The sequence below is a fragment of the Pelmatolapia mariae genome, linkage group LG17 (assembly GCF_036321145.2).
Source record: "Pelmatolapia mariae isolate MD_Pm_ZW linkage group LG17, Pm_UMD_F_2, whole genome shotgun sequence".
Taxonomy (NCBI): Eukaryota; Metazoa; Chordata; class Actinopteri; order Cichliformes; family Cichlidae; genus Pelmatolapia; species Pelmatolapia mariae.
Genome location: NC_086242.1, coordinates 31,072,538 through 31,081,385, shown reverse-complemented (window position 1 = coordinate 31,081,385; position 8,848 = coordinate 31,072,538).

The window sequence follows — 8,848 nt, the reverse complement described above, 5'->3', positions numbered from 1 at the left end:
TTTATAAACATGTCAGTGACAGTTGGGAAAAATCAGTGTGTGTCATGTGAGATTGCTTTTATGTCGAAAAGGACTATGGGAATTCTCAGAAATTGTAGCCCGCCCTACAGCGCCTCTAAATGGGTTGTGTTTAGGGAGTTGGTTTGACACATGAATCGTGAGAAATGATCATTGGTTGGTTTAGACATGAGTAGTGTTTCACCAAAGAGTTGCAAGTTTTGCAACTAAAAGCTGTGGGACAAAAGTAGCTTTATAATGCATTTGCAAGAATGCACCCATGAAAGTAGAAAGTTCTTTGGTGTATCTATGAACAGTGTGCTAACTTATACACAAAAGTGTACTCTGTTCATTTCAATAATTACCTATCCAATAATGATAAAAACACAAACAAAAACACCTCTATGACAGTCTTGTAAGAAGTAACTTGTTTGTATGAAGAGTTTGCGTGCAAAGATACAAAACAACGAATTGTAACCTGTGTTGGAGGTCATTAGATCATGAGCTGGAAGAAACAAAGACAGTGTCCACGCAGGTATAAACGAGGTGTTAATTTTCCCTTAAGGCATTAAAACTGCTGCTACAGACTGTTTGTGCTATATTTCAAAGGTTTCTTTCAATACATTTCAGTCTTGGTTTCAATGCTCAATTTATTTTTTCACAACAATCTTGGCGGCAAAGATGAAATTTCTCAAGTGATTTCTTTTCTGCTTTCTTGTTGATCCAGGAAAACCTGCAGGTGGATTAAATGAGTCTAAAAGATCACTTACCTGCAGGCAAATCATTAAGGAGATGAGGACCTAACAACCGTAGTCAGTCAGAGTAGTCAGTCACTGCTGAAATCATAACTGATAAAGAACCTAGAGTGGAGAGCAGGAGAGACCAACCTAATTTTCCAATTGCACTATAAATTTTTTTATGGAGAAAAAATTTAAGAAATTTGAAGTTGTTCTGTTTTTTTCCAGATGATTTGGGCTGATCACCAGAGGACAGATGGCAATCAGCACTGTTAGTCTGGGGTGACTGCTGCAGGAAGACACAGATGCAGATAGGTTTGTCATTAAGAATGTATTTGTTTAAATGTTTAGTGACGAACATCAAGTGGAAAACCTATTACCGCAGGAAGCTGGAGAAAAATGACAGACTAACACCAACAATATCAAGGTCAAGGTCAAATTTATTTATATAGTACATTTCCAGACAGACGATGCTGCACACAGAGCTTAACAATTTAAAAATGTCATTTAAAAGAAATAATATAAAACAAAAATAACAATATAAAACAATAATAGGAAAGTAAGTGAATTAAAACGATAACTAAGACCAAAATTCTTGGGTCATAGTGTGTTAAAGGCCGGGGCATAAAAATATGTCTTTAGTAGTGATTTAAATTGATCAAGTGTTTGTGTAGATCTAATATTTAGGGGAAGACTATTCCAAAGTCTGGGACCTGCCACAGAGAAGGCTCTGTCGCCACGAGATTTGAGATGTGGGATGGATAGCATTAATTTTGAGCTATATCATCAAATCTATTTCCAGTGCTAGGTTTGGGCTAAATATTCCATAGCTACATCTTCACCCTACTTTGATCAGCAAAAATAAGCTTCAAAGTCGCCCCACTTCCCCAGACGACACAAGCCAGCTTCCTAGCAACTGCTTGACAAAATGTCCCCTCATGTAAATGAATTGGGAAACAGGAATTAGTGAACATTTGGATGACAGAATCGCCACAACGCTTGTGTTTGGGGTCATTGGTGTTTGTGTAAATGTTAATTTATTTTATTAAATTTTTGAAATTTAGCCTTTATTTATACAGGTAGTCCCATTAAGACTCAATGACTCATATACAAGAGAGAAATATTTCTTTGGGTCACCAACTACAAAACTGCTGCCAGATCCCAAAGAGGACAGCGAACGTCTTTATAGCTCAGCTACTCTCTTTTCTGGTAGAACAACAACAATTTAAATAAAGATTATTTTAAAGTGAAGAGTCTTGTCAAGTGTCAAGAACAGGTGGCCGGACCAAAACATTGCCTCAATCACACAGGGGAGCCAGCAGCGTATACAAATGCTATAACCCAGCTGTGCAGCAACTTCACGACTGCAAATTTTACCCAAATAACTACCTTTATGTAACAGGAAAATTAGACAGACGTGGACTAATTACACTCCATTCATTTAAATCAAATTATTATTCAAACAGTCACAGGAGGATGCAGAGAGACATACAACCATTCACATTCCCACCTATGAGCAATTTAGAATCATCAAATATGCATCACCTCTTTGCAATCACCTCATTCAAAAATATCAGCATTCCAAGAAGTTGCAAGGTCAACAATAGATCCCACAGTCAGATGCTTGTTCCAGGATGCTTACTCCCCCCCCCCCCAATTGTCAGTTTGAAAGCGTTCTTTATGAAAGTAGAGGAGCTAGATGTGGCCTCTAGTACCAACAATCTAGCCTTCAAGCTGAGTCCAGGCAGCTTGGACACCAGCAGCTTACACTGAGCTTTCGACGGCTTAACCATCGGCCATCGGAAGCTTAGCCTCCAAGCTGAATCCAGGCCTCCACTAACAGCTATCAGAGGCTTAGCTGCCAGGCCAAACACAGGCCTCCAGTACCAACAACCAACAACCTGCGCTTCAAGCTGCAGCTAAGGGAAATAATGGATCTGATGAAAGATGGTAAAGAACTGAAAAGACTTAACAAAGAAAAAGACAAACTATTATCCTTACTGAAACTCAGGTGGCCGACATGGAACAATACTTCCGGATAAATTATACAATGATTACTGGTTTGGAGATCAAGCCCTGGACATAATGCTAGAGACTCCACTGAACAGCAGGTGATCAAGTTCCTGAACAGTAAAGGGATTATGGTTTATAGCGGCGGCACTGAGGCGTGGCACCCTCTCCCCAGGAAAGAAAGACAGTGTAAACCTGCAGTTGTAGTGAGTTTTCTGAACCGAAAAAAGAAAAATGCTTTAGCAAGGGAGGAAACTGAAAAAGACATATTCATTAATGAGCATCTTACCCCCTACCCCCCAAAAAAGAAAGAAAGAAATGCACACATCACAAGAGAAGCCCATATCTTAAAAACAGTACAGGATCCAAGCAACATGGACGTCAAACTGTAAGGTATATATTGAACTAAATGGAAAACCAGAAGAAGAAGCAAAAGTCATATGGATAAAGGAACAACATGAATTAGACAGATATAAGTAGAAGTACAGCACAGTATGAATATGTTTTTTCCGTACACTCACTGACAGACTTCATGATTAATGTCTTGTCTAATTATCCTTGCTCTTTTAATAATGAAGACAGGAATATAGGTGCATTAAGAGAATTTAAACCTTAATGCAGAACAGCGACCACAAGACATTCTAGGTGATACTGATCCAGACAGCAAATTTTTTCAATCATATCAACAACAGTTTTATTTATTACCAGGAAAAGCAGCTTAAAGCAGATCGGATGTCACTAATTAATAGTAGAAGTCTTTATGCCAATTTACCAGTACTACAGATATTTTAAAATTTTTAAAAACAATTTAAGACCACATTTAGGATTACAGCCATCTTGGAAACCTGGAATTTTAGCATTGGACATCCTAATTTTAATTTAAACAGGTATGAGATGTACACTCAAAACAGAACATGTAAAAATAGTGGTGAGGTAGCACTATATGTTGACAGAAATTTGAAAAGTACAATAGTAAGGGGTATGACAGCAACAGTGGATGAGGCTGCTAAATGATTAACAATTGAATTTATAATGGAAAAAAGAAAGAATATGATTGGACATTGCATATATAGAGCATACAATTTTCAAAGATTGTATGGAGGAAATGTACACAAAAACATTTCAAAAAGATATCAGAATCTCTGGGGACTTCAATATAGATCTTAAGAGGTTTAAGCAACATAAACCAACTGAAGATTTTTTTTTAAAGACAATGTATAGTTATACCTTATTTCTAAAAATCACAAAACCCACGTAAATAACTCCATGCTGTGCAACTACATTGAATCATAGGTCTATAGAGAAAAAAAAACTGAATAAATTCTACACTAAATTTTTAGAGATATTTAAATTTATTATATGATAAAAATTGCCCATTTGAAATGAAATTTTGAAATATAAAAACTGTCCATGGTAAACCAACTGGCTTCAAAATGCCTGTAAAACAAAAAAACAATCATTATAGAAGTTTTATCAATTTAAGAACTAAAGAATCTGAAAAAAGACATAAAGACAACAAAAATAGGTTAACTGAAGTGATAATAGCTAGCAAGAGGTTATACCATAGGGAATTATTAAATTACAATAAGAATAACATTAAAGGAATCTGGAACATATTAAACAGTTTTTTAAAAAATGGCACAAGGAAAATGACATATCCAGAGTATTTTATTGACAAAAATGGTGACAATTATAATATAAATATGCTAGCAAATACAAACTTTTTTGTAAATGTTTAGCAGCAAAGATTCCAGAACATGGAAAAGGTGATAAAAGTGAAACTTTAATTTGAAATAAACCATATTCATTTTTTCTTTCTACAGTGGATGAGTTGGTATTAAAATCTATTGTTAATACGTGAAAAAATTTATTATTTACTGATTGTGATGGTATTGGTGTGAAAAAAGTAGCTTTTAACATGCAAAGTCCCAATCAAGAGTTTAAGATCACTTGAAAAATGGCAAAAAAAGAAAAAAGAAAATAAAATCATATTTTGCATTGTTTCAGAGCTTCAACATGCAACAAGAAGAAATGGGAGTGAGACAGAACATTTTTTTGAGCATGTAATTTATCAAAAGCGACGCTTAAACTGAAACAGGCTGTTTTACAGCTGATAAAAAGTTTAGGATCACACCTCCAAAAAGTCCTGTAAACCCCTAAAAAACAGAAATCAAAGTTCCAAACATGAACTCAGTAATGAGTAGCTCCACCGTTATTGTTCATCACTTCAAAAACTCGTTGCAGCATGCTTGATGCAAGCGTTTCCATGAGGTGAGTGGGAACATTTCTCCAAGTGGTGAAGACGGCTGCGTGAAGGGCATCTACTGTCTGCAACCGTTGTCCATTTTTGTAAACTTCCCTTGCCATCCATCCCCAAAGGTTCTCATTTGAATTTAGATCAGGGGAAGACACAGGATGGTCCAAAAGAGTGATGTTATTTTCATTGTGTACTGTAGAGCTGTCCTGTTGAAAAACCCAGCCGTTACCACACAGACCAGGGCCCTCAGTCAAGAGGGATGCTCTCTGCAACATCTGGACATAGACAACGGCCGTTTGATGCCCCTGCACCTCCTGAAGCTCCATTGTTCCACTGAAGGAAAAAGCACCCCAGACCATTATGGCGCCCCCTCCACTGAGGGGCATGGAAAACATTTCTGTTGGGATCTGATTGTCGTGCCAGTAAACATCAGGACCATCAAGCTTACATTTTTTCTCATCAGAGAATAAAACTTTCTTCCACCTTTTAATGCCCCATGTTTGGTGCTCTCTTGCAAAGTCCAAACGGTCAGTTCTGTGGTGTTCAAGGAGACGAGGCCTTTGAAGACATTTTTAGTTTTTGAAGCCCTTCAGTCTCAGATGCTGTCTGATGTTATGGGGCTGCAGTCGACTCCAGTAACGGCCTTAATTTGGGTTGAGGATCATCCAGTGTCTTGACAGACACCGAATTGGATTCTCTGGCTCAGTGTTGGTGAAATATTTTGCGGTCTTCCACTTGACAGTTTTGTTCCATAACCCTCAGGATAATTTAAGAAATTCCAATTGACTTACTGCGTCCCTCAGCAGTGATGGCGAGCTGCGAGGGACCCTTCTAATGCAGTTCAGTTCAGTTCTTTTTGAACGTGGTCGGGTTGACCACAAAAAGGGACATTTTTTTTGCCTTTGCCATCAGAACATCATGACTGTGTGACTACCTGACAGAAAATGACAATGAATCCATATTTATGAACCAATTTGGCCTTTTAAAGGCACATGGTCCTAAAATTTTGATCAGCTGTAAAACAGCCAGTTTCAGGTTAAGTGATGTTTTCGATAAATTACATGCTCAAAAAAAATGCTTTGTCTCGCTCCTGTTTCTTACTGTTGCATGTTGAAGCGCTACTAGGAACCTTGTTAAGATCCAGCCATGTCACATGTGAATGTTTGCCATTTTTCAAGTGGTCTTAAACTTTTGATTGGGACTGTATTTGCAAATTATCTTTTTAAACTGGTTAATTTCAAATAAAATGAAATTGCGAAGGTAATACTGATATTTAAGGCAGGGAATAAACATCTTTTCACAACTGCAGGCCAATATTACTCTTCTTCCAATTCTCAAAAACTTTGGAAAAAGATTTTAGCAATCAGCTAGAAAAATAAATCACAAATAAATATGATTTAGTTAACCAAAGTCAGTATGGATTCAGTGCAAAGAGTTCAACTTCATTGGCAATAACTGAACCAATCGAAGCAATAACGAATGCACTGGACCTAAAACAATACGCAGTTGGAATATCTTTTGATTTTAAGAAAGCATGTCATACAGTTAATCAATCTTTACTACTACATAAAGTACAATTTTATGGAATAGGGAAGTGGCACTAAGCTGGATCAGAATGTATTCATCTAGAAGACTACAGTTTGTGAAGATGGGATAATTTACATCTGGGTACATGGAAACTGCTTGTGGAGTCCCCTAAGGATCAGTATAAATAATTTAAGACAGTTACAAAATTGTATGGATAGCAATAAATTATCACTAAATCTTAGCAAAACAATAGCAATGATATTTGGTAACTATAAAGTGAATGATAGGATACAAACACAGGTAGAAAATTAAAAAATTGAAATAGTAAAGGATACGTTTGATATATGACAATAAAATCAGTTGGAAACCCTATATCAGACACATACAAAACAAAGTGTCGAAAAGCATCTCAATCATGAACAAAATTAAACTTGTTCTAGATTATAATTGTCTCTAAATACTGTATTGTTCTCTAATTCTTCCATATTTAACTTACTGTGTAGAGGTATGGGGAAATAGTGATAAAAAGGGCAGTTCATATAATACACAAAGTTCTTCATAATACAAATTTCTTATTTTTACAGTGAAAATTATTAAAACTTCATGACTTGCTTAATTACAATACAGCACAGATAATGTTTAGAGTAGTATTCCAAATCTTTTCAACCAGAGATGGGGGCTACAATTTTAGAGGGAATGGGAATTTTAAGGTGCACGTAGTGACAAGTAAGTTTTTGTGTGTCTGTGTGTGGGGTTAAACTGTAGATTTACTCAAGCTGGGAATGTTTCTTAGAGCCAATTCTAAATATCTGGAGATTCCAACTTCATAACCTACTGTCGATTAAGTACAAATTATTTTTATGGGTCATCACTTTGCAAAGGTCTAGAAGAAGAAAGAAGAAAGAAGGCACCTTCATACTTGACTTAAATTTGAAGCTGCCATCATGGACCAGCTAAATACCTTCTGGAGAAATGTTTTATCATCAGATAAAATATTTGGTCACAATGACAAGAGATATGTTTGTAGAAATAAGGGTCATTGTAGGACATTCCATCAAATATATATTTGACCCTTTATGCATAATTTTGGCTCTGTGTGGATTAGAGAAAATTCCAAAGAAATTAAAATGTGTTTTGAATCATTAAAGTTGTATGCTGTGCAGTCATTTCATCCTGGAAAAAAAGAATTCAAAGAAATCCCATAAGAGCCCAGACCCATTTTTACTGTCAGAAAAAAACTATGGGAGAGTCAGTAAAGGTGCGGTGACAGGTGGGTTCTTATGGGTTAAATGGCCAAATTACCATGAAATTTAAGCCCATGATGAGTGTATGGAAACTTTAACCACATCCTTAGGTTGGTGTTTGTTCACAATCACCTTTTTCCCCTTTCTTCTGTATGTGCTATAGAAATTTAGAGTTGGCTTATTCATGTCCAATTGTTATTGTGTGTCCCTGTGTGTCTCCTTAGAAATGGCTGGTACACTGAGAACTCTCCAGTTCTATTCTCTCCTTTTCCCACAGTTTTATTTTTGGCCTGAAAGTGACCGTGCATCTACTCCTCATGTATCCACCTGGGTGTCTGTATATCCATCTATTTGTATGGCTGCCCACGCCCCTGTGTTTTCTCACCAGGGTTTGATTTCAAACTGAACTGATAAGGAAGTCAGCAGTTCCTTGGAGACCCAAGGGAGAAGAGGAGTGTGTGAAGACAAGGTTTATTTAACTCACACTTTTGAGTTTTAGTTACTTTCCCAATATATTACTTTTTTAATTCATTCATTTTAGTCCTTTTTAATTTTGTTAAGCCAGTTTCAATCTTAACTTGTGTTCATTTATTTATGAGCATATTTGCCTAAAATTTCAGTTTTATTTCCTTCTATGTCACAGTAATCAGTGTTAGTTTGTCTGTACATCGATCTTACATTGCAGGGTTTAATGAGTCCTCTCTCACAATTTAATCCGTCTATCTATCTAACCTTTCTGTCTTTATTGACTATAAACAGTAATCTGCTGCTCAAATTAAGAGCTTTCATCCTCTTTACAATTCATTCTTTTATTTCAGCAAAATGTGCGTTAAAAATATACATTTAAAATATATGTTTTTCTTTGAGGAAATATAAATCTTCATTACATTCTATAGTCAATAAATCTTTGATTTTTATAGAAGAGTTAAAAAAAACCAAGCCAATAAAAAGTGCTTAAAAGTGATAAACACCCACTTTTTGGATTCATAATTAAAGGCTCATAAAGTATTTAAATGAACTAAATATAGCGAGAAACTTCAGGAGATCTGGTCTCTTTTGCGCCAGGAAATCTAAAG